The sequence below is a fragment of the Amblyomma americanum genome, chromosome 6, assembly GCF_052857255.1.
Source record: "Amblyomma americanum isolate KBUSLIRL-KWMA chromosome 6, ASM5285725v1, whole genome shotgun sequence".
NCBI classification, from domain to species: domain Eukaryota; kingdom Metazoa; phylum Arthropoda; class Arachnida; order Ixodida; family Ixodidae; genus Amblyomma; species Amblyomma americanum.
In genome coordinates, this window is record NC_135502.1 from 75,047,283 (window position 1) to 75,074,724 (window position 27,442).

At 51.9% G+C, this 27,442-nt stretch overlaps 1 protein-coding gene across 45 annotated transcripts in view; it reads right to left on the reverse strand.

Annotated features, from left to right (window-relative positions):
- Positions 1-27,442, reverse strand: part of mub (poly(rC)-binding protein mub) — a 385,362-nt gene that overhangs the window by 129,496 nt on the left and 228,424 nt on the right. For all 45 annotated transcript variants that reach the window (XM_077627372.1, XM_077627365.1, XM_077627374.1 and 42 more), the window contains one exon: positions 7,733-7,835. The gene's annotated coding sequence lies outside the window, so the exon portion shown is untranslated. The remainder of the gene's footprint in view (positions 1-7,732; positions 7,836-27,442) is intronic.

Genomic DNA, 27,442 nt, shown 5'->3' on the forward strand with positions numbered 1-27,442 from the left:
AAACCTCTCAGGCGAGAGCGAAGAACCTGAAAAAAAAAGTTGCCTCAGAGACATGGGGAGCAAAGGAGACGGTGGGGTATGATGGGTTCCGTCGAAACACGCGTAAACAGGATAGGCGCATGAATTCCTCTCGCTCTGCTTCACACGCGGGGGGGGGGGGGGGGGGGGGGGGGGGGGGGGGGCTACGTGCCCAAGGCCGGCGGAGGGAGCAAGCCACTGGGCTAGAAGAATCCCTTTTGATTACAAGCGCATTCCCCTCGTCCCGCAACCCTGTTTCCAAACCCCGGTCGTCGTCTTGCGAGAAAAAGCCTAGCCGCGCGCGCGGTCGCTGACGCTCTCACCTTCACGGCACAAACAAAAGATGGGGTCACATATCAGCCACGAGCTTCGGGTCAGTGCAGCGCGGTGTGTCAACGCCACGGCAGACCTCCTTCCATTTTAGTGTCGTTTTTTTCTTCTTCCTCTCTTCCTCCTTCTTAGTCATTTCTTTCGCCTTTTGTTTCTTTTTCACTATTATCTGGAACCGAAAGCTGCGCTTCACCTTCACCTACGCTTAGCGCGGTGCTCCCATGAAAACCCAGCCCTGGGCCGAGTGCGCGATTTATTGTTCAGTCACGTGTTGAAAAAGGCGGAATGCGAAAAAAAAAAAGAAATCACTCAGTAGAGATGACAAGAAAAGAAGGGTAACGCGAAATGTTCGCGCTCTAGTAACAAGGTAAAATTTCTCGCCTCACCCGATGCGCGGAAAGAAAAATGCGAATATTTCAGGGAGAAAATAAAAGTACGCTATGATCAGAGTTCTCAGGCTTGTACAGCCTATTTGGATAGTTCAGGAAAGTGCTTATGTTCGATAGCTAAAGGATGCCAGGAGTGCAGAAAAGAAACACAGGAAACGCGAAGCTAGCAATTCGCGAGCCGTTTCGCAATCTTTCAGTTTTTCTTTCCACGCTTAGGCGCTGAAAGCGAAAGGCAGAATTAAAGAATAATACAAACAAGGCGGAGAGTTTTTAGGGACAAGCACAGAGGGTCGGAAAGCATGCCCAGCAGATGCACGGTGGCTTAAAAAGAAAGTTTTAAAAGAATACGCTCCATCATAAGTCGAACAGCGTAAAGCTCGCAGGTATCCGTAGGCCTCCGCAAACTTCCCGCCTACAACGGCGCCACTCGCGGGACCGCTCACAGCCTGGAGAAGCGTCAATCTTAAGCCTGTGCGGTGAGCAAACGCTCTTGAGAGTCGCCTACTGAAAGTGCTGCTTGAGCGCGGGAAGAAACACGGAAGCTCATAAACCCCGCGCGACTTTCCGAGACTGTATACGACACGCCCCTAACAACGTATGGACCTCCTGCATGTTTGTAAACAAACGAGGTGGCGCTGCAGTCGCTAGCGAGCTCGTGGAAGGCAAAAGGTCGGGGAGTGGCGTCGCGGATAGGTGTTGTGCGCGGGTTTTCAAGGCTTGTAGGCGCGTTTCCAGTTTCTGCGAATCACAGCAATGGTCGATGCTTCCAACTTAGTAATTTGTCGAAGTACACGAGCTCGCGTTGTCCACGTGCGGCCTATAAAGAGAAATAGTTTGCCACTGTGTATTGTATATATGGTTAGTAGTAAACATGTAGAAAGCGTTCCTGCCGTTTATTTACGTGCTAGGCATTGAATAAAACAAGTTTTGACACTCTGCACTAGCCGGAATGATTTTACTTCGGGACAGTAGTGAGGGGAAGTGCTGGCGTTGTTTCGCCGGAGCAGACATGCGCTCATCGTCTGCTGACATACGTACGTGTCGCGCTGCGCGAAAAGTGGGGACAGAGTCGTGTCCCCGATCTCCTGTCTCGCTTAGCGCTGTTTTTAGCCGCATGACCAAGCACCAGCCAGGCCGACTTGTCCTCTTGTTAAGCTGGTCGATTTGGTGAAAATTTTTGATTTCTAGAATTATTTCCTTTCCTAGCCCTGAAGTCGTTTCGTGAGGAAAAATTATAGCAAAATATTGAGTACAAATTTATAAATTACGCTTTTTAGAAGTGTGGTCGTCAAAAATTGTGAGGTAATTTCTTTGATTTCAGTGCCGCATTTCTTTGACCAAAGCGAAAGCGAAGATGCCATAAACGAGGGAATAAACTTTAAGGTTCGTTTTCTGACCTCTCACATTTTCTGCGACTGGATCACTCACCTTCGTAATTCGCATGAAAATCAAATGATTCCATTTGTCGCAAACTATTCCTGAGACGTTGAGGAGCGTAATAAATCTCTCGATTTTTTCCCTACACGTGCAGTATTCTGTATTTTTTGTAAGAAAACGTTTTCATGTAACTATCCATGCATAAGTACTGATCATATAGAAAAACAACTAATCGCGTCATCATACAGAACAGGGCTTTATGCACATGCTGGCATAAAAAAAAAAAACTGCGCACTATCTACTCAATTATTTGAGACCTAGCTTGGGGGGACTTGACGACGGTGTTAATTATAATTACCCAGAACTGCGCCAGGTATAGCTATAAATAAAAGGAATGACTGAAACTAGCGTAGGAATTTCATATTTGCACCAAGTTTAGTTACATATCGCATGCATGAATAACGAAAACACTTTTCATGCCGCGTCCCCTCTCAATCTCGCCACGTGTCTGTTAGTAGCACGCCTGCGGCTGCTTCTTTCCAAACAAGCTTCGCGATCATGTATTACCTCATGAAACATGACACATGCATGATGCAATGAAAAAGCATATGGCGTTTAGCACACTTAAGGTACGCTATTCTAAGCACACCAACGCGACCGCGCAAGATTGACACAACTTACCAGACTTCTTTCTACTCGAATGAAATAATTACGTCGTCATATCAAGAAACAGTTTCAAGTAACTATTAAATGTCACAAAACGCGCCATTTACACATGGTGTGCTATTAACAAAAAAACGCATTCCTTGGGGGCGAGTGAACCTGTCGGCGCCCCGTGCACTCCGGCTCAAGGTGATAAGTACGTGTGCAGCTACATATATCTTTTTTTTTTCCTTGAGCAATTATCAGCCTACTATACTGAAGTTCAGGTGAATGAACGCAGTAACTTGCATGCATTAAGTGCATTGAGTGGCAGTGCCTATCGACTCCCAGACTTCGCGCTTTACTACCGTGGCCCAATGCCTGTTAGCCAGTTTCCGAATGCGGCATTTATGCGCGAGAAACCTATCGAGGCTAATTTAATATTTTTTCTGCTACTACGCGGATCCAGCAGTGACGCAGCTGGTCAATATATGCTGCTTCTGCAGTGCACAGGCTTGAAGCAGCCGCCGGTAACTGCGGCAGCTGCGGTAGGCACGGCCAAGCGGAACCTGTTTTGCCTACCATGCGAAAGTCGCTGCTAACATCAGCGCCAACGCATCTTCGTGACGTCGCGGGGTGAAGGAGGTCCATACCATTCTGCCCTCCCCATTCGGACCCCCCCCCCCCCCCGGTAACAATGGCACCCTCGGCAGGTATACGTTCCAGTTAGAAGAAAACCAGCGAACCAGGAGATGCAGAACGCGTCCTGCCTAAACAAGCACGACAGCCGACTCTTATCCCGCCCCATGAGTGAAACGGCGCGGCGCAACAGCATTCGCCCACACGCATACATGGGCGGGGGAAGCGAGAACAGCGTTTTAGGGAAAACTCGCTGTATCGTGGATTCTGCGAGAACTACCCAGAGTTTAGTGAGAGAGAGAGAGAGAGGGCTTCGTCTAAACGACGACGTCGAGCGGAAAAACGTGCCTCCTACAAGTGCCGTCGTAATGGACAAGGACGCCTCCCCCCCTCCTCCTCCTCCAGTCCCTATTTTTCCTGCCAAGAAGAAGAAAGAATAAAGCGAGCGCATCCCAGGCAACCTGTGAGCCCGCAGAGCATCAACACCGGCACGAGCGCGCGCGCGCGCACAACGGCTTCCCGCGTTTTCGCGACGCTCGCGAAAAGCACCGCGACCTGTTGTGCCGAGGCCCCGTCCCGCAAGGATTAGTCTCTCGACTCCGAAAACTCCGCGCGCACAGCACACTCGGGCGGAGCGTGTGCGTGCTCGTTCCGGATTTATGCGCAGGCTGATTCCGCGGAAAGCATCCTCTCCCGAGAAAACACGCCCGAAAACAACGGGGGGTCCCACTAAACTAAATCTAATTTTGAGCGCGCACCGCCCGCCGCGTGCTCCTTCCTTCCTGGCAACCAAAGTCAAGGGGAGAAAGAGAGAGAGAGAAAGAACACACGGCAAGGCGGCACGCGTGCCGTCGCAGAGCAGGTCCCCGGAGGTCGTTTGAAATGCGACACTGCACGCCCGAGTTGAGTAGTTAACGCTGCCGGGAAAACTGCGCGCCACACACGCGCGCAAAGAAACAGCCGCGCCACGCAAACACGCGCTGCACGCATGAAAAACGCAACGAGAGCGCGCCGAATTAAGCCCCGCGCGCGCCGCCGCGGCTGGCAAAGCGAAATAAAGGGGAAATAAAGCGCGCAGGATAACTTTTCTTTCCAAAACAGAACTCGTTCCAAAGCCACGCGGCGGCGGCGGCGGCGTAGGAGAGTATACGTCGAGCCTTGTTCTCGAACACGCCGTCAATTATGCACGCGTGCGCCGGCTCTCTTAGCGTACCTCTCTCGGGTCTTCGTGCCAAAACGCGATCATTTTTTTCTTTATTTTTTTTCGTTCCCGTCGAGGCTCCACTGACGCGTGGAGACGACAACGAACGTAACCTGATCCGCTAAGAGTCGGCCTTCCACTAAAGGATCTCCCGAAGTGCAGTGCGCGTGTGGAGGCACTGCGATTAAGGCAACACTCGCGATGGAGAGAGAGAGAGAGAGAGAGAGAGAGAGAGAGAGAGAGAGAGAGAGAGAGAGAGAGAGAGAGAGAGAGAGAGAGAGAGAGAGAGAGAGAGGTTTATCCGAATGGTGCAGCGAATTTAGAGCGAAGCAAGGTGTTGTTCAGGTGCGGGAAAGGCGGAAATTTCGAAACGAGAGAACGGGCGCAATGTCGCCGCTAATTCCGTGGTCGCTCGGAGTCTTGCACACATCCCTCCCGGCAAATTTAACTACGCGCAAAGCGAGGAACACACAATGCCGTCCGCTCGACGACCCTCGTCGCTTACGTCTTATTACACGAAGGCGGGGCGAGCAAAAAGAATGGAGAAAAACAACAAGAACAAAAAGAAAAGCACACTCGACGCGAGTGGCTCCGACGGGGGCCGCCAGCCGCGCAATTTCGCTCAAACCGCTCCGCTCCCGTCCACTTTCAGAGAGAGAGAGAGAGGGGGGAGGGGAGGGATCGTCTTCTCCTACGGATGGACGAAAGGCGCGGTCAAAAGAACGGGCGTCCATGCATTATGCACGCCGCGTTGCCCGTTCCGAGTCGGCAGAGAACGCGAGAGTCCAAAACGTGTGTGCGCGCATGTGCGCGTCCCAGCGCGTTCGCTTCCCTGCGCCTTCTACCCAAGGAGCAAGCATCAGGCGAGCGCCGGCGGCACGCAACAACATCGGCCACTAGATGCGCTCCCGGCGCTTATGTTTTCCACCGCCGCCGATTCGCCCTCGTTTCCCCCGACCCTCTCGTTCTCGGACTCAATATACGGGAAGAGAAGAGCAATTCGGGAGAGCGCCGCCCGCGCATGCCGCGTGCAAGAAGACTTGCCGAGCGATCGACGCGAGGGAGGAATAAGAGGAAATAAACAGGGACGGAAGGAATCGGCAGAAAGCGAACGCCCTTCTCCGTCCCACCCGTAAGATCACCGGGGGCTCCTCGATCGTTTGAATCGTTGATGGCAAATCGCTGGAAGCTGGAGCCATTCCAGCCACGTTCTTCCCGACTCGACGCTTCTAGCTTAATCACGGGGTTATGCCGCCGAGGCTCACTTGCACAGAGACACAAGGAACAGATGAGGATGCGTAGGAGAGGGAAAATGAGGAAGCAAACGAGAAACCGGTTGACCAACGGCGCGGATCAAGCCGCTAAAGTACGCGACGCCGGAGCATGAGGCCAGAGCTCGTCATGTCCGTGAATTCGCGCGCCAAGTGAAACCCCGCGCCATGATCGAGCTTCGTCGTTCCGTTGCCATGGCGACAATGAACCGAGTATAACCGGCGGCACAGTGTATCCGCCCGGATGCGCGGGTACCTTTGATTTCGTTGCTCGCGAAATAACACGCTGCTCTAACCCTCCTGTAAACTCTTGCAGTGGACCCCCACATTCACTTATACGCAGTCTGACTGACTGCGATTACTGAGTTAGCGTGCGTTTTCAAACTATCATTGCGGCGTTTGTGGCCGTGCATTAAAAAAAAGTGAAAGCACGAGCTAGACGTTCCTAACTTATTATCGCCTTCCAAACGCCACAAGACATGTGGGCGCCCCGAGAATTTGTCGCCTACGGACGCAAGCAAGCCACGCGCACCTCGGAGCTGCGGTAAAATTCACCGAAGAGAACAGGAAGGCAGCACAAAAATCGAGCCTCATTTTTTTCGTCAGCGCGTGTGTTTGTATTTATTCAGTCGTCCGTATTATTTGAGCTGTTCTACTTCTCCCTAATGAACCAACTAGCCAAAAAAAATTGCCACTCTTCATCCGTTTACCTCCGTTATGCCATCCTTCACGGCACGGTTCAGGTGTCCGCCGATATATGAGACAGGTACTGCGCCATTTCCTTTCCACAAAAACCAATTATTATTATTATTATTATTATTATTATTATTATTATTATTATTATTATTATTATTATTATTATTATCATCAGTTTATCCTCCCTACGAGCCAATACCGATACAAATTCTCCCTGAGCGCATTTAACGTAAAGACAGAATTCGCGCATAAAATAACCACTACGAAGAAGCCATGGTTTAATATTCCCACAAAAGACCAGTTATTTCAATGAAGCGGCACCGGCCGCGTTTTCCTACACCGCAGCTGATTCCCTGCCCAGTGCGAGTCCTTAGATCGTCAAGTGTCCGATATATGAGACAGATACTGCGCCATTTCCTTCCCCCCCCCCCCAAAAAAAAAACAACTATTATTACGACGTCAACGAATAGGGCTTGCCTTCGTCGACTCAGAGGCGAATCAATGCTACAGGCCAGGCCCCGCTCTTTCACAAAACGGCGTCCAGTGTACTGTAGCCACGGAGAAAAGTGCTGCGTCTACCTCCCCACCCGGATCCGTCCAACACCTCACAGTCCGAGAAAACAAAAAAGGACGGCGCATCTCCTGCTCGTTTAGGCGAGGGAAACAACTCCGCAGTGCGGTCCGAGGTCAGAAAGAAATCATGTGTGTAGGCCTGAGAGTCACTGCGTTAAGCTAATCTATATGCAAAACAATGCGTGTCTTCAGGGAACAGGAATGACCGGCGCCTGGAACCTTAAAAAAACACATTCAGATATCACAAAACTCACAAACAAGCGCTCGAAACCACTTCCGAAGGTTGCTTCGACTAAGGACGCTCTCGGTGAATGCGCCGAAAGCGGCCTCGACACTCCCGTGCCCATCACAGCGTTTACTGTCGACGCTCTTCGTTGAACAGAAATAAGAGAGCACCCAGTTACGCGACAGCACAAAGTGAAAGAAGGTTGCCGCTGTTGTGGTTGTTCTTGTCGTTGACCTCTGAAAAAGTGGCGCATGCCACCGGCGTTGCGGAGAAGGCCGCAGGCACACACGCCGCCGCATGTTATTCTATTCTTTTCTTTTTTCATTACCAATTAAATATGAAAGGATAGAAGAGCAGCGTGTCGACTCACTCGGAGAATACTGCCCTGGGAGGGTCGAGTGGGCTTGCTCGCGAAGCCCACAGCGTCCTGGGGGAACAACGGCGGCGCTGCAAATCTGGCTGGGGGCTCGCAACTGCACACACAGGGAAAGAGACGGCAACGTGAGCACTTGTACGTGGTGCTGCGCCCATTCAGTGAGGCAGCGCAACAACAAAAAAAAGGCGGCGTCTTCGCTAACGATGCTAATTAACTGAAGACCGCAAAAAAAAAATTAACACAGAGCACACTTACAGTTCACATAACCATTAGGTGCCACAGCGAGACCAGTCGAATAGGTAACAGCGCTCACACACAGACTCAAAAAAAAAGAAGCCCGATCATGACGTCCAAATCACCTATTTTAATTCTCGAAAAATGTAGTAGCGAATGCGCGGTTCACAGAGGCATTTGCTTCAATAATAACCTGAGCTAATGTGTAAGGGTGTTTGTTACAGAACAGTGCCTTGGCATAAATATGCGCTAGCAAGCATAGGTGGCAACAATACCTTGTCAGCTTTTGCAACCTACGAGAAGGCACGCAAGGAAAAGATCAAAGGCTACCCGATTTTACGAAGCCGTGACTTTTGTACCTTAAAGAAATTAGTTAATCCTAACATATCCTTTTTCTCTCTCACGCACGCTCGCAAGCGCGCGCGCTGTACATCTTAGGCAACAACAAAAAAATATTAATGTGGATTAGCAAGCTAATCCAGGATATACAAAGTGAAAGCGAGATTGAAGTCTCCACTGACCTACAAAGCCGGTTGTGCGCTTTTCCTTTCGTGAAAATGAACGGTCTTCCGCAAAGTTGTCAACGCCAATGAACAATATGAACGCCGTCGGCTCACTTGTTTTGTTTGGATTTTGAGGAAAGGAAATCGCACAGTAACCGTCTCACATATCTCGCTGGACACCCGAATCGCGCCGTAAAGGAAGGGATTAAGGAGGGAGGAAAAGAGGAAATAGAAAACTGAACATTTAAAGTTGGATTTTGAGGAAAGGCGCGGCGCTGCGCAGCGGCGGAACACCGGTGGCTCGGTGCTACTGGTGGCGCATGCCAGTAGTGACTAGGGAGCGAGAGAGAGAAAATTGGCAGTGGCTTAGCTCGGCTATGCCAGGATATACGTAGAGAAAACTAAGGCATAGCATGGTTAGCCTTGGTTAATCTTGATTGCAAGTCCAGGTTAGTCTGGTTGTCTTTGTTGTTGTCGCATTAAAGACGACACAACTGCGGCTACGGCGCACGCCAGCTCTTCTTTTCAATCCTCCGACACGTTATCAGGCATGCGACGCAGCTGGCGAAGCGAGTGGAGGCGAGCGCAACGAGGAACGCGGTGTGACGTCATACCAAAACGGCGGCCGCGGCGGCGAGACGTCAAATGCCAGATGGCGCGGCGAGCGCGTAAAGCACAGTAACCGTCTCACATATCTCGGCGGACACCCGAACCGCGCCATAAAGGAAGAGATAAAGGAGGGAGGGAAAGAGGAAAGAGAAAACCGAAATTGAAAGTTGCATTTTGAAAATTCAAAGTTGCATGAAAGTTTGCATTTCCCGGGTTCGAACCCGACCGCGGCAGCTGCGTTTTTATGGAGGCAAAACGCTAAGGCGCCCGTGTGATGTGCAATGTCAGTGCACGTTAAAGATCCCCAGGTGGTCGAAATTATGTCGGAGCCCTCCACTACGGCACCTCTTCTCCCTTTATTCTTTCACTCCCTCCTTTATCCCTTCCCTTACGGCACGGTTTCAGGTGTCCAACGATATATGAGACAGATACTGGCGCCATTTCCTTTCCCCAAAAACATTTTTATTATTATTATTTTGAGGAAATGCGCAGCGCTACGCAGCGGTGGAACACCTGTGGTTCGGTGCTACTAGTGGCGCATGCGCAGTTGTGAATAGGGAGCGAGAGAAAAATGCACCGCGTGGTCCTCGACTGCTCCTCGCGCATGCGCAGCAGTGCTCTCCAGGAATCACGCGCAACTGCTCAACCTGCGGCCAGTAAAGCTTTCGCTATGAAAAAAATAAAACTGTAAAAACGTTCGCCCTTTCGCACTGCCAGCGCGGAGACAAAAGCGCGCGCACATTCGGACCAGGGCCACTGTCGGCGCCATAGCGGAAGCGGCGATTAACGCGTTCCGGCCCACTGGAAGACGTTGCCATCGCTGGGCGCGGCCCGAAATATTGAGAAACTCGCAGCCCTTAATAGACCTCGCCGGCTCGTAATCGTTTCCCGAGAAAGGCAGGGGCATTAAGAATGCCTGCGCCCACACACACACACATACACCGAGCGGACGCGGTCAGGGAAAGCGAGGAGCGAAAGGATGCGTTGGAAGAGGAAGAAAGGAGTGGGAAGTGGGGCAACATCCGCCGTCGCGCTGCGGTGGCATCGGCGCGCCTTGTGGTGGCATCAAGCCGATTCCGCGGTTCCTCGCCACTGAAAGGACCCCCGCGCCGTAATTCTCGGCCCGCCCGGCGGCGGTGGTCGCCAACGCCCTTTCCCCGCATCGCTTCGCTCCCAACGACCACCTTCCCCTTTTTTCGAGGCCGCAATCACCGCTCCCGGAATTCCCGATTGCCCGGCCGCTTCGGAGGGCGGGGCGAGGGCGAACGAACGAACGGCCACGCAGCGGGTTTGCTGTCCTAAGCAGTCGCCAACGCGGGGGCGCATGCAGACCGACCCCGTCCGGCTCAGGCGCTCCGAGAGTAATCTGCGGCCAGTAATGAGTTATTAGTTGAACGCCGTCCACTTTTTTTCCACCTCTCTAGCTATCCCCCCCTGTCCCTTTCCTGGCGCCGTTGCAGAATTAACGCATCCAGGCGGGTACATATATATGAGTGAGCTCGAGTCTTTTCGAACTGAAACTGAAAACGTTCGGACGACAACTGATTTCCATTAGCGCCGAGCGCGAAATACTGGAGTGAAATGAAACGAAAACGCTTGATTTGAGTGGCTGACAGCACCACGAAAACCATATTCCACTAACCGTCAAAGTAACAAGAAAAAGCCACCAATTATCAACAATGAAGCAAGGCCTCTCTGCCTTGTTGACAAAGGCGTAAAGGAGCCCGGGTATCGTCGAGTAGGTATGGAGGCAACGCGCGTCGCACCCACAGATCAAAAGAGCGAGCGAGGGAGAGAGAGAGAGAGAGATGAAAGAAAGCCGCGCCGCATGGTCGACTCGTTTTCATCGCAACAGGACAAGCTCCACTCAGGTATGCAAAACAGAAACGCTTGTACGGAATTTTTGTTTGCTCATCGCAGCCTGTTCCGGTCTCGCCCCCCCCCCCCCCCCCCCTCGTGCACGTATTTACCGAGCGGATTCGAAGCAGCCAGCAAAACGCGAGCGACAATTTTACATATATTAAGATTCCAGAGCGCGCCGCCACTGCTCTAGAAAATGGTGACTCCACGACACGGTAATCAAAATGCGCGGGAGTTGAAAATCAGGCGCAGCACGGGAATAAAATAGCGCCGCGTCGGCGACGGCGGCACACACTGAAGCAGCAGCAGCAGCCGGAGAGGCGAAGCCGTACAAAGAAGGGGGGGGGGGGGGGGGGGGGGGGGGGGGGGGGGGGGGGGGGGTCGTAGGAAGGCGAAAGTTCGCGGCGTATCGCTTTCCAACGCAAACACAAGGGGACGGCGGCCGCCGTGATTAAAAGCAGGCGGCGAAAAGAGCTGATACAATTCGCCTTTCATTCCATCTTTTCCGGCGGAACTGTTTCAGAATTCCTTTAGCGAGTGCCTCGAACTATGCGAACATGTCGCAACGGAAAATTCGCGAAGCACTAATTAAATAAATAAAATGAAGGAAAAAAATAGAAGACAACGACGGGCAGAGGCGCTGGCGATGCAGCGATGGAACGAAGAGAGGAAAAAAAAAGTATAACGTCGAAAGAAGAAGACGAGGTAGAGGAAAGTGTCGCTCTGTGGGGTAAGAACGCCGAGGGAAAATGGTGGGCGCGGGACAGAGGAAGGGAAGGCAAGGAATAAGGGAAAGGAGGAAAGAATAAAAGCAACAGCGACTTCGGAAACTTTCCCCGGCGGCGCGCAACGAACGCCAATGGCGGATACATATTTTCTTTCGGCGGAGACAAAAAGGAATTTCCCGATTATACCCCCCTCATATCTGCGTGCGTCGCATTTCTGAACGGTTTCGTGATTACCTTGGTGATTTGATGACCCAATGCGCTTTCCTGTCTCTCTCTCCATCTCCACCCATCGGTCGCTATGCGTGTATTCTCTCTCCGCGCTTGTGTCGAGTTCTCCGAACCTCCGCCCGCCATTCCTTCTCTCTCTCTCTCTCGTGGGCATCTTTCTGTTAGGCGTCCCCTTTGTGGCAGACCCACAATGAAAACGGAACAGAAAGAAAAGGAATATCACGCCCCCAAAATGTTGCACCTGGTGAAAGAACATAAGTAAAACGGGGCTCCCGAACGAGGTGAGCCTTCAATACAAAAGTAAACCAGGTGCGGCGAGTAAAAAGGAAACAAAAAATAAGAATAGAAAAGGAACCGAGACTAAACGCGGAAACAGAGATATAAAGCGACACAGAAGCACATTACGGAGGAAACTTGCGATCGTCCTGCACCCAAACTTTTCTGCCTCGTACAGCAGCAGGGAGAAGCGCGGAGGGCTCGAAAAAGAAAAAAAAATATTAAATCGATTTAAAGGGATTTAATAAATGGACGCGGATTAAAGAACGGAAACGAACCGTAACTGGGCGTAATAAAAATTTGCTCTGTACATGTCAGTCGTTTTCCGCCGCCCCAGCCTCATTCACTGCAACATCGCTCCCGCCTTTCTCCCGCTTCCCTATTTTCCCTGTTTTTTTTTCTACTCATAGAACGACAATTTCAATCGGATAGTTCAGCTTCATTGCGCACCTAGATGCGTGCGTGCGTACGTGTGTGTGCGTCCGCGCGGTCTTGTACTCAAAGGCCTCTCGCTTTTGGAGAGGGGTGGGGGGGGAGAGAGAGAGAGAGAAAAAAGGCCGCACAGATCTACACACCCGCCTGGAAAAGCAATCAGAATTTTGCCCCGCTACAATCGCCGTCGGAGAACTTTCGCATTATCCTCGGCAGAGAAGGTACGCGAGGAGCAAAACCGCTCCGCCATACGCGGCCCGTCGGGCTAAGACACGACCTGCGGTATTATTAAATTCCCAACTTCGATTGTCCGCTACATTCTACCCTTAAAGACGGGGTAAAGTCGGCCCGGTGCAGATAAGACGGGAGGATGGCGCAAGCGGGACGCGTACCACAGCGAAAGCGCTGAGCGAGGCGGGCCCTCGAGCATTGTCTCTGCCCAGAGTGCGAGAAATTGGAGAAGCTCTATGAAGCAATTACTGCAAGTAAGAAAAAAAGGCTTAGCGCTGGTATACTTTCTAGCACCACTCTCATACCGCCAATGCGCAAGCGCAGACGGCTGCGACGGACCTGAAGCATGAGGTAAGCTTAATTCGCTATGCTGAAACTTTCTATAAGAAAAAAAAAGTGCAAATCTGGGCAAAGCTTTATACGGCTTTTCGTTATAACTTTCAAGTTTAACGGACAACGCAAACACTAACGCATAGGGCCGACGCAATAATAATAATAATAATAATAATAATAATTGGTTTTTTGGGGAAAGGAAATGGCGCAGTATCTGTCTCATATATCGTTGGACACCTGAACCGCGCCGTAAGGGAAGGGATGAAGGAGGGAGTGAAAGAGGAAAGGAAGAGAGAGGTGCCGTAGTGGAGGGCTCCGGAATAATTTCGACCACCTGGGGATCTTTAACGTGCACTGACATCGCACAGCACACGGGCGCCTTAGCGTTTTGTGAACATAAAAACGCAGCCGACGCAAGTCCCGAGAACGATTTCAGAAACGCTAATAAGAGGAGAGGTGTTACAACAGTTCTCACAGCGACGACCTTCGAGATCTTGAAATATCACTCCACTCCGCTGATTACCTGTTGTCCCACGAATTCTTCGCGATATAAGGCAAAGACGATACCACACACGCGTTTACCCCCAATCTTGCGTCCGATAATTGTTACTCTAAAACCGCACACGGCTTGAAATCAAACACTCGCAAAAGGCGTGCCAGAAGCGAACGGGGGGATTTCGTTCCAATACAAAAGCAGCGCTTCGGAGAGCGGCGAACATTCTGGCAGCCACGCAGTTATCCCGACACACCGACGCAATGAATACAACGACCGCAGCAACGTTAATTAAAGCTTGCGACGCCCAGCGATTCAAGAGAAAACAAGCATGTTTCCGAAAGGGTATACGACGCTCGCAGGACACCCAAAAGACAACAAGTGCTCGAAACCGACGCGCTTCGAGTTTTATCTTCTCCCAGAATCGCTCCGCGGCGGTCGGTACATCCCGCACCGGCTACACGCAGAACGACGACTTCGAGCAGCAGCTCGCCGGGCGCGTTACGGCCAAAGGTCGTCGAGGAGAGCGTGCCTCGGCGTCGTAACGTCGTAACGTGTTCGCCGTCGACGTCGTCCATTTGGCGGGAACCGACACGGGTCTCTTCCACGGCCCCATTCCACTCTCAGGGCGATGCTAAGACGCGCGGGACACCTTGTTCTGTTCTAAGCGCGCTCTTTGATTCTGTCTCGTTTCTTTCTTTTTTTTATTCGGTGGCGACCGGCCCTAAAGTGCTAATCCGAAGGCACGCCCCCCGAAGCCGGTAACGCAATTAGGCCGCGGCTAACGAAGTTATCGCCACGCAGCGACTCTTGTTCGCGGCCCACGGCGGTCTCCGAACGCCTACCAGAGGCCGCGCTCTTTATTACGCTTTCATGCGCCCGCGCGACGCGCAGGGCCTAACCGGCGATCTACGAAGAGCAATTCCGGCGCCGAAATAAAACCGAAACGTCTCTAGCCGGAAGCTTGTACACTGAACGCGTATCGTCAGCGGCACGACGACGGCAGGCCTGGGTGGGAATGCAAGGTGGGGAGTTTAACTGCATATGCGAGCAGGAAACCAATTAAGAGGTGGACCAGTGCACGTTAAAGATCCCCAAGTGGTCGAAATTATTCCGGAGCCCGCCACTACGGCACCTATTCTTCCTTTCTTCCTTCACTCCCTCCTTTATCCCTTCCCTTACGGCGCGGTTCAACAGATACTGCGTCATTTCCTTTCCCAAAAAACCAATTAAAAAAAAAGGTGGACCAATGCGCGTCCTCCCGAGTTGTATTTCATGTATTTGTTTCAGTGAGTCGTAATTTTGGCTGTTTTGCAAAGAACATCAAAACGTTCCTTAATCCGTTAAGCATCCAGGTGTTTGCTGCAGACACTGCAGCATGCACACGTCGCAGATTCGAACCATTCGGCCAGTTTTACACAATTTCCTCCATGTTTATTAGGGTTCAAATTTGGGTGCGTTAGTAATCATCCCTATATTAATGGAGACAGCGCAGATACAGACAGGGCGAACAGATATAATAAAAAAAAACACGCGCTGACGACGCGTGTTCCCACTTCCTATCCGTTGCATTTAAGCCACGCCTACGAATAATGCGGGTCTCACAGCCACTTCACACGTATGTCATAACGAGTCCCTCATTTCCTTACCCTTCTCTGCTCAATAGCAACTTCCGCTGTTGCTCTGTGTTTACGCATCTGCCGGACAAAACGAAAAGTAATTACTCTGCTTACACTCACTAAAAGGGGTCGCTGATGGCAATCTGTTCTTGTAAGGGCGCTTCAGGCAAAGACAACTAATCGCAGGCCACGCATAAAACTACGCAAAGGTCATCGTTCGAAATGTGTTTGGGTCCATCTAAGCTGGCCGTTAGAAAAATGTGCTAGCGCGTGACAGTGCCAACGATAGAGAGAGAGAGAGAGAGAGAGAGAGAGAGAGAACTTTATTGCCAGGAAGAACGTATAATCTTTCGATTTGGTAAATCCGTATTGTCAGTGCCAACAATAATTTCCCGCATCAACGCTCCGCACCTCCAATTTTCTCAGACTACCCCGGTCACGTGCTATTTCCCGCGGTTGTATGGAGCTCCATTAACCCAATGTGCGCAGCAAGCTACGAGTTGAATCAAAACGTGAACGTCGTCGTGCACTCTAAATGGTAGAGAGACCTAGCTCGCTGAGCCTTAAAGCAAGAGCAAAGGCTAGCGTTCGCTGCTTTACAATGCAAAAAAAATCGAACTAGTAAAGCCACACATAATGCACGACGAATGAAGAGAAACGACCCAGGTGATAACGAGCGACAAACGACCTTAGTGAGACTATATACCCTAAAAGCCGAAACAAAATAAAAAAAAATAATCAGAGTCCCTAGCGAACAGCACGGGTCTCTCGACAAAGCAGACAGTGTCGCTTTCTCAGTTTCTGTATTAAGAAGAGCAACGTTTCTAGGAGCTTTCTTATTTTACCCCGGCGCGAAATTTAAACAGAACGAGTGTGGATCGAGTGCGAAAAACAGAAAGGCGGAACACGCGGAGGAAAAAGAAAAGAAAGCGGGCCGTCGAATGTAATTCATGGCAGAGAAACGGCGCGAAATTCACGGTAGGCGGCTGCATAAAAAAAAACAGGAAGAAAACTAGAAAAGCCAGAGAAGCAGACATAGGCGACTCGCGCAAGCGAAGTTATTGCGTCCCCCGACAGACAGCAGCAATTCGGGCGCGCGTTGAATGGCCAAAGTAGAGATACTAACGCGCCGACAGGAATAAAAATATAAACAAAAAAGGAAGCAGCCATTTTTAACCAAAACAGGCAGCTATTCTAACGTGCAGAGAGACTCGCAACACTACCTCCGCAATATATAAGAAAAATAAAAGATAGAAATACCGTTAGGTGCTTCCGAAATGTCACCAAAGAAAGCAAAGGCAAAAAAAAAAAACGAGGGGAAGTTGCATTCAACGGCTCCCTCCGCCTCGTCTCCGCAGCGAGGCGCGCGAGATGCGGACAGGGCGAGATGTGCGCCTCTGACGGACATTGAGAGAGCCAAAACGCGGGGAAACGATGTCTACCAATAACGGCCGATGATTTGCTGCATCCCATCGCGGCCCGTTGCGCGGGATCCGCGCGAGCGAGCGGCGGAACGGCGGCAAGCCAAGCCGAGCCGAGAGCGAAGCCAACTTCCGCGAAGGAGGCTGACCGTTCCCGGCCATAGCTTTAGCCGCTTACGTGCCATAAAACCCAAAACAACAAGAGCCGCGCTGCTCATGCCCCCCCGCAGTTTCTCCGAACAGCCGGAAGAACGTTGTGTGCGCGGCATGCTCTCAATTGCACCGCGTCGCCCGCGAGCGGTATCATCGGCGACGCACTGCATGAATTTGTAAACAACCCCAGGCTCACTTATTATCGAGCAGCGCGTGGGGTCCATCTCTATACAGCAGCGCTCTCCACTGTCCAGAATATAATATATAGCATGCGCTTGTATATACGTATAAAACCACACCGCGCACTTTTCCGAGCATTTTCCGAAGGCCCGGCCAAAGGCAGCCAGACATCTTAGTTCGTGTGCCTCGATGTGCGCATTCTTTCTTTCGAGCGCGACGACGCCCGTGTGGGAATTGAAAATGGTTCGCCCCAGTTTCCAAGCCACAATAGAAGGGCTAAAAGCCCGCTCCAAACACAAAAAGGAGGATTCGAGGGTGTGTCCATTCACGAGTGTGACTCTCATCGATGCCTCAGGCGCAAGCTCGTGGGGTTCGCTTAAAGACACCGCGAGGGCCTTCATCAACGCGCCTCAAGACACAGTTCCAAAGGAAGGCTGCGTCAGCGCGGTATTATAGTGAATTTGTTCAGGTAGAAGGCACCGCGTGGACTGCAGTGCATCTGTACGCAGGACGCTTTCCACTCCAGATAGTGTTCGCGAAGAAACAGCTATAGAAAAGAGTGGCCACTTTCCAAGCGATATCTCCCTTGACCGCCCCACAGCGCAGCATTATGCATTCCGAAAGAAAAAAAAACAAGTCCGTAGAGTAGTTGCCGACATCTTGAGCTCAAAAGAAAAAAAAAACGTCCGCTGAGCCTAACTGCTCTTTCAAGCATCGCTTTTTGCGCTTCATCGCGCTAATGCTTGCACATCGACCAAAGGTTAAGGTGAGCAGCGCTCGCGAAGCCAGACCAACACGCAGTCGCGAGACACACACAGCGAAAGAGATAGACCAAGAGAGAGAGAGAGAGAGAAGGCACACGCTGTGAAAGCGAAAAAAAAGAGCAAAGATGGGCAGAACAATGCGCAAAGTCAGCTCGATGATAACGACAGAGAGTAAGCAAAAACCGCGCCTAATGTCCGCTAGGGCGCAGCAGAAAATGCGGTTAGAATATTACACCGCTGTGGTAGGGGCAGGGAGAGAGTCCCTTCGAACAGAGGAGCGGCCGCCGCTTGCGTTTCGCAACCGAACCGCGCCTGCAGCTCCCACTGCAAAACAGGCGCCGGCCCCTTTCGGTCCCCGGGCGACTAACACAATCCCGCTCCCTCGCGCAACTCAGCAGCGCCGAGAAGCCGACTCTGCGGGAACGCAAGACGCGAGCCGGCAGGGCTGCCACTCCTGCTGCTGTGCCCGACCGCACCTGAGCTGGCTGCAAAATTAGAGAGGCACGCAGCAGAACGGTAAGCAAGCCAGCCGCGGCAGAAAACCCCGAACCGTCCCTCGTATACCCCCCCCCCCCCCTTCTTCTTCGGACCCTGGCGTGGAACGCCGTATCGCGGGCTCGCAACGCGAAACGGGGAGCCCCGGTGGAAACGTGCTCGGCGTAACCAAGCCGCCGCCGCCGCCACCGCGGACGCCCGCCCGCGTGAGCTCATAAAAAACGCGCACGCATGATGCCCCCTTGCTTTTTCTCTGTTCTTATCTGTGCGCGCTCGGCGGCACAGCGGAGTTATTTCGTTTTATTGTTGCCCGCGGACGGGCACCCGTTCAGCGAGCAGTCGGAGCGAAAGGGTCGGTCGACTACTGCTGGGGTCGTATAAAGGTTCGGGAGAACGGACGCTGTTGCAGAACGATGCATGTGGTCGCGGCAGCCGCTCTCTGCGGCGGTCGCTGCGTTATGTATACGATGATGGAAGACCCGCCAGGAGGAGCTGTCCCTTTTCGTCGGGCCCTGCCTTCGCCTGGCGGAAACCGCCGGTGGGATAATTGGTCTCGACCACCCCCCTCCCATCGCTCGCCCTCATTTTTTTGCATTCACTCATCCGTTATTTTTTTTTCGGTCGAAAACCACACGACCAAATCTTGCAGAGTTCCTGCGGTAGACGCAATGCGCCTCATGCCTAGTGTACGTGGGAAAAATGCTCAAGCACAAAACGCCTCACAAGCAACAGCTCTTAAGGTACATGACGCGTGAAAAATCTACTCAGCAGTACATTTCGCTTGGGTGTCTTAAAAAAGAAAATGGATGGGTATTGAATAATATAACGGCAGTTTGGCGGCGTAACAGTTATGTAAAAGTGGCAGTAGACAAACCGTTTCTTTTTTTTTTAACCACCTTGTCTCCTGCACAGACGTGTAAAGCAGGACAGATCACAGAGAATGGTGTCGAAGGCCTCATTCGCCGCGTCACTCGCTGATCCGCGCGTTACAGGTGCGCGTGTGTCTGACCAGCACGGGAGCAATGGCAATCGCCTTCATTTTATTACCCGGTTAGTTGCGTATTCCACTTCACTTCAAGAGGCAACTACAAGGCCATGAAAAAGTGGCGACATGCAGCCTAATCCGATAAGAGGTCGGACTGAACATGGAAGAGACGCGGCAGGCGCGTCCATTGCGAAGCCCGCCGGGACGCGGTCGCGCACGAAATCGTGAAGCGCGACGCCGCCGCCGTGAAACACGAGTGGAGCAGTGAAGCGCGCCAGACAAGTGCCTCACGCTGCTTATCTGTCGCATAACTAAGCACGAAACGCGGGCGACAAACCCGCATAAGAGAGATGTTTCACTCGCCCTACGCTAGGCCGGCGCGAAGCAGACATAAAAGAGACGCCTGAAGGGCTGCGAGCGAGCGAGCGACGAACACGGATGCCTCTCTGGCATCCGAGGCAAGACTCCACCTAGAGGGCGCGCGGAGCAAGTAAAAGAACCGGGCTGGCACGCGCGCGTGCGACGCGAGACATCATTATGCACGACGACATTGACGAGGCCGCCTGGAGGGACAGGGCTGGGAAAAAAGCCGTCGCCTCCGCCGCAACCACGGGCACGTCGCCAGGCACGCGTCGCGTTCTTTTTGACGCCTCGCCCCCCGTTATTGCGCGCGCTTCGAGACCCGCTTTTTTTTTTCCTGTTCGTTCTCTTTCGCCGCCTGAACGAGGCGCTCGGGCCTGACAAGACACCGGCTCGCGCGCGCCCCTTGCCCGGTTAATTTAAAACTCAGTCTTGCTAGCATATACCGCGGACCACGTGGCCCGGCAGATGCTGCAGCCCCTCCTCGTAGCTGCTATGATTAAACCGCCGCTTTACGCGTCACAGCCGGCCCCGCTTTCCGCGTTCCTTTTTCGTTTTTTTTTTTTTCGGCCATGAAAGCGCTGGCCGTCTCCGCAACGTGGGAGAGTGTCGCCCTCGCACCTGCCCCTGATCTTCGCCGCGCTGCGCCACTTGCGCGCAAGTTCGTAAAGGAAGCACGCTCTACAGGGGAGAGAGAGACAGAGAGAAGGTAAAGAGGTGGAGGGGGGGGGGGGGGGGGGGGGGGGGCAAGAACAGCCGCTCGCGAAGCTGCCATTGCCAGTTGTTGCAACACGGCCGAACGAGCCCCCGATGAAGTCGGACAGGCGCGCCCCCCCCCCCCCCCCCCCCCCCCATTTTTTTTTGCATCGGCTCTGATCCAAGGCTGCGGCGAGTACCTGCAACGCATCACCTCGGTCTTGCCACGCAACGCAACGAGACCAGGGGAGCCCAGGAGGAGATTGCTGACGTAGCCGCCGAGCCTTACGTACGCCGCCGCCGAACGCGCGGCGTGGGCGGCCAGAGAGCCAGCCCTCTGGCCCGTGCCAAGTTCAAGAGCACGCCGCGGTACTACTCGCCTCGAGAGGGTTCCACGGCGAGCGTCCTCGCGCACCTGCCCACACCGAAGGCCGGCACATGTTACGCCCATGCCAGAAATAAAGGTGAGATAACGCCCGAAGTTGGAACCTGTTGCCCTGTTGGACTCAGTCTCTTGCTCAGTCATACCGCGGGACAAGTGCAGAAACAAGAACACGAACACAATTTGTGCGTATTAGGCTCGCTCCAGGACTCATACGGCAAACAGGCAGCGCATTTCCAGAACTACAGTGCACGGCAGCGTAGGAAAGTGAAACGCAAATATACAAGCATAAGCCGAAATAGAGTTGCTCTGAAGGAGCCAATGTGTACATTCAAGAGGATGCTGTTAGATACTAAAACGCTGGTCAAATCTCAAAAAGCCGAATAAACGTCCTAGCTATCGCCGCTACGAACACAACGACAACTTGCAACAAGCATAAGATAGCAGGTACGCAACGCTCTCAGGGCACATTACGTGTGAAACGTGGCACTCCAAAGCCAGTTGCAAATAAGCAAACCAAAGACCCCAATTTTTAGTCTGATGTAAGCACAATCATAACAAGGCGATACACGAATGCTAAACGCCCCACAAGGGATCACATAAAAGCAACCCCTTTGTTTCACGATTTATATTTTCGCTGATTGCTCAGGCTTTGAAAAGTGCGTACCTAAAGGTCTCCGTAAACTTACACAGGACTGCGGTAGGGAGTTTCATTAATACTGGTGCTCGTAAAAACGTCCGCACGAAAACACTTCCGTCCAGTTGTTGCCCTATTGCGCTCAGAACTAAAAACTGAAGGCACGCGTAATAGAAAGTTGTCTGCAGTTTTCTGCACTTATGCTTGCTTTTTCACCTCTTTATACGGGTAGCACAATAAAACAAAGTCAAACGAGCGTTCCCGTAGAAAAGAATACAGAATGATAAACGACTTCATTAAAAAGACAAAGTTTTTTGTTTTGTTTGTTGAACGCGTGCCCTTCGGTACAGCCACGCGAAACGTGAATACAATTTCCCTCCAACGGCGTTTACGTTCGAGCATGCTTCCAAATCTTCGCCTTTAGTTCTATTTTTTTCTTTTCTTCCTTCAGCCTTCAAATGTCCCGCCAATACACTCTGATCGGCTTCACCGCGTACACAACCGTCTTGCAGGCAAAGCACGCTTTACAGGCAGAATATCTTGGAAGAGCTCAATAGTCGCAGAAGGAGGAGAAAAAAAAAAACGCAGCTCCAAAGGGCAAATTCGGCGTAAGCCCGGTGACCCGCTTTAAAGCGCCCACGCCTCGCCTTAAAAATGACGGACGCTTACATTAAGGGCAAGCAACTTCCCTGTTCGAACAGCCCATAACATTACACAGGAAGTTGAGTCTGACCGTCTAGAGAATGTCTGGCGCCTGCCAATACGCACTCAACACTTGCCTCGGGCAGACGGCCCCCCGCAGAAAATGCTCCCCTTTTTATTTTTCATTCTTCTCTCTTCTTTCTCTGGTTTTCATCGACACGAGTGGCGGACGCAAAAGGACGCCCTTCGAAGAAAGCACTCCGAACTTTTTTTATTTGCTTTCGGGCGCTCTTCCGCAGCCGGCGAAGGAAACAAAAGAGCGCGCCGAGATAAACGAATGAAAAAGAAAAGAGGAGATAGAAGGGATACGGCGGAAAGAAAAGAGGCGAGACGTCGAGACGAGAGATGAAAGAAAAGCTACGCCTTCCAGAGCCGGAAGGGTTGGCTGCGTTGAACGTCGCTATTGGCTCGGGTGCCGCACAGTTTCCCTGGCGGGAAAGAAGCCAATGTTTTCATTGCCGCCGGTGGATTAAGAAAAACAGGCTAGGGGAGGGTGGTGAGGAGGCTTCGACGGCTCCAGTTTGTCTGCGCAGCATCGCGGCTTAAGAGGGGCGCGCGCAGTTTGAGTGGCTGGCCGGCGTTCCGCTTGGGCGGAGCGCCGGAAGGAACGTCCCGCAGGGCCTCGGGCGCACCTGACGGTCGGAGACAGAGTCGAGCGGTGACAATGTTCCATCGCTGATGGCTTCCATCTGCCGCCGGCGGGAGGACGACGAAACGGGACGCGACGCAGGTGCGTGGGCCGCTCGGAAAGCTAGGCGTCTGGTGGCCTCAACGACTGGGAGCCACGAAGGCTAAATAAAAACTCGGGAGGGAGACGGCGCAGGAGATTAACAGAGCCGCGTGCCATTACGGCGCAGTCATACACTTTCGTGCCCGCAGTGTAGGTGGCCGCTCGGCGACAACGGCAGAGAGAGTCCCGAAAAGGAAATGTCGCCGAAGTCCTGAGCAGTTTTCAAGGTCGGGCGCAAATAATGTTGCGTAATAGTTTTGCCGCTACGCATTATTTCAATCAATTCTGACATCTCGTGACAGACGTCTCGCCCATTTGCCACCTTGCAGCTACGAACACCTTTGTTTCATTTCCTTTGCGTAATACATTCTCATGTACAAAAAGTAGAGATGCTGGATCCTATATTACACCCTGCGCAGCTAGACGCCCCTCCTTCCCTACCGCCCTCCCTTCCTCTTTCCCTCCATTTATCTTCACGAAAACTAGTAGTAGATGTCTCCGATTCAGTTAACAATAAGAAAAAAAAACGGTTTAACGAAGGAGGCTAGAGCCTGCGTCGGCGCGAGAATCCCTCTGTTTCGTCTTTCCAACTGACCCGAACTTTACGGCACTACGAGCCGTAAAACCGTTCAAGCTGCGCCCTACACTTATGTGCAGTCCCCAGACACCATCCCCGCGTGGTCGACGAATGCGCGTCCGTGCGGAGAACACGGTGAAACAGAGCATAGACGTCAGCCAGAGCGCGTGTTCGCCGACTACTATGAAGCCAGCACTATACGAAGAAACCCGCGGCGTCGCCCTGGGAGCCGGGGGCACCGCCGCCAAGAAAGTTTGCGCAAGCACCCTCGCCAAGTTCAGTGCGGCAGCGTTTCGCACGCGAATAACAAGCAAAGAACACAACAAACGGCCGCACGCTTAAACAGCAGCGCGGGGCTGGCAAAGACGAAAACAACAATGCAAGCAAAAGAGACAACGGAGAGGGACGAATGGTATTTATGGAAACGAGCGCGGCCCCTTGTGCTCGCGTGAGAGCTTGCACCGGCTTCATGCATCGTCCTCGGTCCGCTTCCGCCGACGCCGGCCCGGCGGCGAGGAAAGGGTTAGGTCGGACGTCCAGGAAAGGAACCGGCAGCACTGGCGGCGGCAATTCGGGGCCACGCACGTCGCCGCCGCCAAGGAGTCGAGGAGAAGATTGGGAGGGGGGGGGGGGGGGGGGGGGATGGCCGAGCGCCTACTCACAATCAAAACTTGGAGTTTAGTTAGGGTACGCCTGGCACAGCTCTTTTCTCCGGCCATAAAAGGCACGCTGCATTTGAAGTGCGACTTGACGCACTGACGAGTGGGAATTGGCTGTGTTGTGGGTCGGACCCGTGCGCACGAAATTCTGCTAATAAATGGTGCGGCGTCTGAAGAACACCAATACACCAGCTGCGGCAGCTTTCTTAGGCGAGCAAAATGTTTGCGCAATTCCAAAACACAAACATCTTTCGAGGGCCCCTAATCATTAACTAAGAAGAGGTAGACTCTGCGAATTAAGCTCTCACTGCAGCACGCAAACACAGAGATATAACAGATATAGAGATATAGTGACCAGCATGTGTAACTAGATAAGCAGCCTTCTCAACCCACTTTAGCCAAACATTCTCTTTCGCACAGCACACAAAACGACTCCGAAAAGCGCTGGTAAGCGAGCCGCCAGGACTGCAGCGCTACCAACCTTGTATGCTCCTTCCCGCTACTGAAACGCAACAAGGTAGACCAAGTCGGTGTATATTGTGTCAGCGAGGACGATTTCGAGACCCAAGCCGAAAGCGTCCACGCTTAACGCCGCGCTCTGTTTACTTCGGTGTTAGTTACGAACGCGTTAGTGGTGGTGCAGGAAGTAATGCCAGGAAAAGAATGCTTGGCAAACAGCCTCGGTTGGCTAGAAGGCTCCCGCAACAACTCTAGCCGTCTTGCTTTTCCTCCCTACTGCGCACTCGCCGCTTATTCTTCGGGGACAACTTCGACTATAGGCGCCGCTTATAGCAAGAAAGATAGCGTAGTAATGTTGATTTGAACTAGTTGCTTGGTCATTTCTTAGTGAAGATCACCGCTATGAAAACATTGGGACACAAAAGGTAGGAAGACGAATACAAGCGCTGTCTAGCAATTAATTCTGTTTTTTCATGTAAGTCAGCACTTCCCTGGTCTTCCTGTCCTACGCTCCTCTGCGTTACCAGTGCACTGTTCTCCTGTAATAAAAAGCATGTGTCCCTTTTTGCTTAACAGAAGGAAAAATAAAATTGTTCCCTATGGTGACTAGGAGAAGGCCACAAGGCGTACAAATACTTTGTTAAATCTTGCTGAGGGTGTTCTATGTGTATTAAGGCGATCAGGGTTTCTCAAGCATTCAACCACTTTCTTGCTATATCGCTGTGAAAGACTATTGTCGTAGTACGTACACTCTGAAAAAGTGACTGCAACCTTTGAATACTTGGGCGCTCCTTCAACTTGTATACCAGATGGCGCCAGGGCGATACAAAAGCGAATACAGCAAACAAACTCCCTAGCACAAGATAAAACAAATGTTTCTCGGAAAAAGCAAGACACCGCACCAAAACGCTCCAACACCACGGGTTCGGCCACAAACTCAAGTGCATGCACTGTCTCCATTTGCATCAACCAGTCTCACAGCTAAACCAATAGCTCACACCAAGCAAAATAAGCGCGAAATTGAAACAAAAATAAAAAACAGGCTACATACAGGCAGGATTAGAACTGCGTACAGGACACAAGGCGCAGAAATGCGAAGGTCGGCGCGCGTACACTATTCATTCGGCAAGCGTTATAGAAGGTAAAAAGAAAAAAAAACAGACAGGCTCCCAGCAGAAAAGGACAGAGAATGAAAGAAGGTAAGCTCAGCGGCCCATTGCACTCCTCTCCGTTAGGAACACGCCAGCAGTTTTGTCGTGTTTAACCAGTCAGCGCAGCACGCCGGCCAAGCTTGAGCCGAGAGGCACCAACACCGAGAAGTGAAGGCCGCACAGGAGCCACCGCTTCAGCCCCCCTCACCTCCCTCCACTTTTGCTCGCCTCCGAAAGCGCCAATATTTTACATCTGCACCCGGCAACCGTAGATTCTCATCCTCCTCCTTCTCACGCCTTCGAATTCCTCCCGCACTTTCGCGCCTTTAACCACTTCCCACCAGCATCCATTTTTCTCCACCCGGCGAGTCTACTAAAAAGCTGCTGAAGCCGCGGGAAGACTGCAGTTATTGCTCTCTCCTTTTCTCTTTCAGCTTTCCTTTAAATTATTTTTTGTTCCTTTACTTCCCTTTTTTTCGTGTCCTTGCTGTATTACCTCTGTTCTCCTTTCCTGTTTCTTTCTTTTTTTTTCTAGCCTACTTCACGCTCAGCGCAGTCTGGACAGTCAATCCTGTCCCCGCCTCCGCTCTACGGTTCGCAGTTCCCTTTTTCTTCCCCCTTTCAAAGGGAGCAGAAAGGAGGAAAGAGGGAAGGAAGCAGAAGCTCGTTTGTTTCGGACGGCGCCTCCAGAAGCGGCGGATGAGTGCTCCGAGACTATACCACTCCTCTCGGGCGGGAAGCAGATAGTCCTTAAAGAGAAATTTATCGCGCACTCTCCGAGAGCCGCCGCCGCGAGCGCTGCGAGCAGCAACTGCCAGAGGCCCGCCAGTCGGAATGCCTGCGCTCACGACGTCTGGCAACGGCCCCCCTCTCTCCTAAGCGGCGGCAGCAGCCGTGAAGTGAAAGTGCTGGAGGCGGGCTCTCTAGCCTTCTAGAGAGTGTAGAAAAAAGACTCGATAGAACGACTTGCTGGCATGTAAGGTAAGTTTCTTTTTTTTTTTTCAGGCCGTGGGCGCAAAACCACAAACAACGACACGATACGGGAGACGTAAAATTTGTCCAGTCATGCGCCTATAGAAGGAAATATCCATAGTTGCGTTAAAACCTGCGCAGCTGAGATTCGTCCTAGAGCTGGGCGCGAACGGAGAACACCAGGTCTACCAGGCAATCGCTGTACCAGCTGAGCAAATTCGGACACAGGTTCGAGCGGCGGACAAGGATGAATCCCTCCTTTTATGTTCGAGCATAGAAAGTCGAGGTAGCTGATCAACTATTTTGAAATGTAGAAATTTTTATTTTAATGCGAAGATTTGAGTAAGCCACAAACATTTATTTCGTAGCAGCGCGGCTAATGTGGACGAGAATGACATGCTAAATGCGCTCGTTCCAAACGTGCGTACTTCGCCTAGGCAATGCGTTCCACGACACAATGGGCTGCTTTTGCATGTTTCGTACACGCGCATATCTAGGACGCGAACGAGAGAGCCCCTTTTGCAAACATCCGCCGCGATCCAATAAAAAGAGGTGTCGAGGAAAGAACTGCATTCCCTTCCGAGAAGGTTTCGAGAGTAGTTCGCAGAGACCAACGCACGTCTGAGCCGAATAAAGCAGCTCGACACCTTTGAATGGTATACTCGCAACAATTTTCCTCACCGGTACGCATCCATGCCACGCTGTTTAATTAAACATCGAAAAAAAAAAAGAGGCAAGCAATTTTTTTTTTTTTGCCTTTAGGCTGCGAACGTTGCACGGAAGAATCTAACAAGTGATGTTTGATAGAACTTTCATAGACGCTGCGCTAAAAACC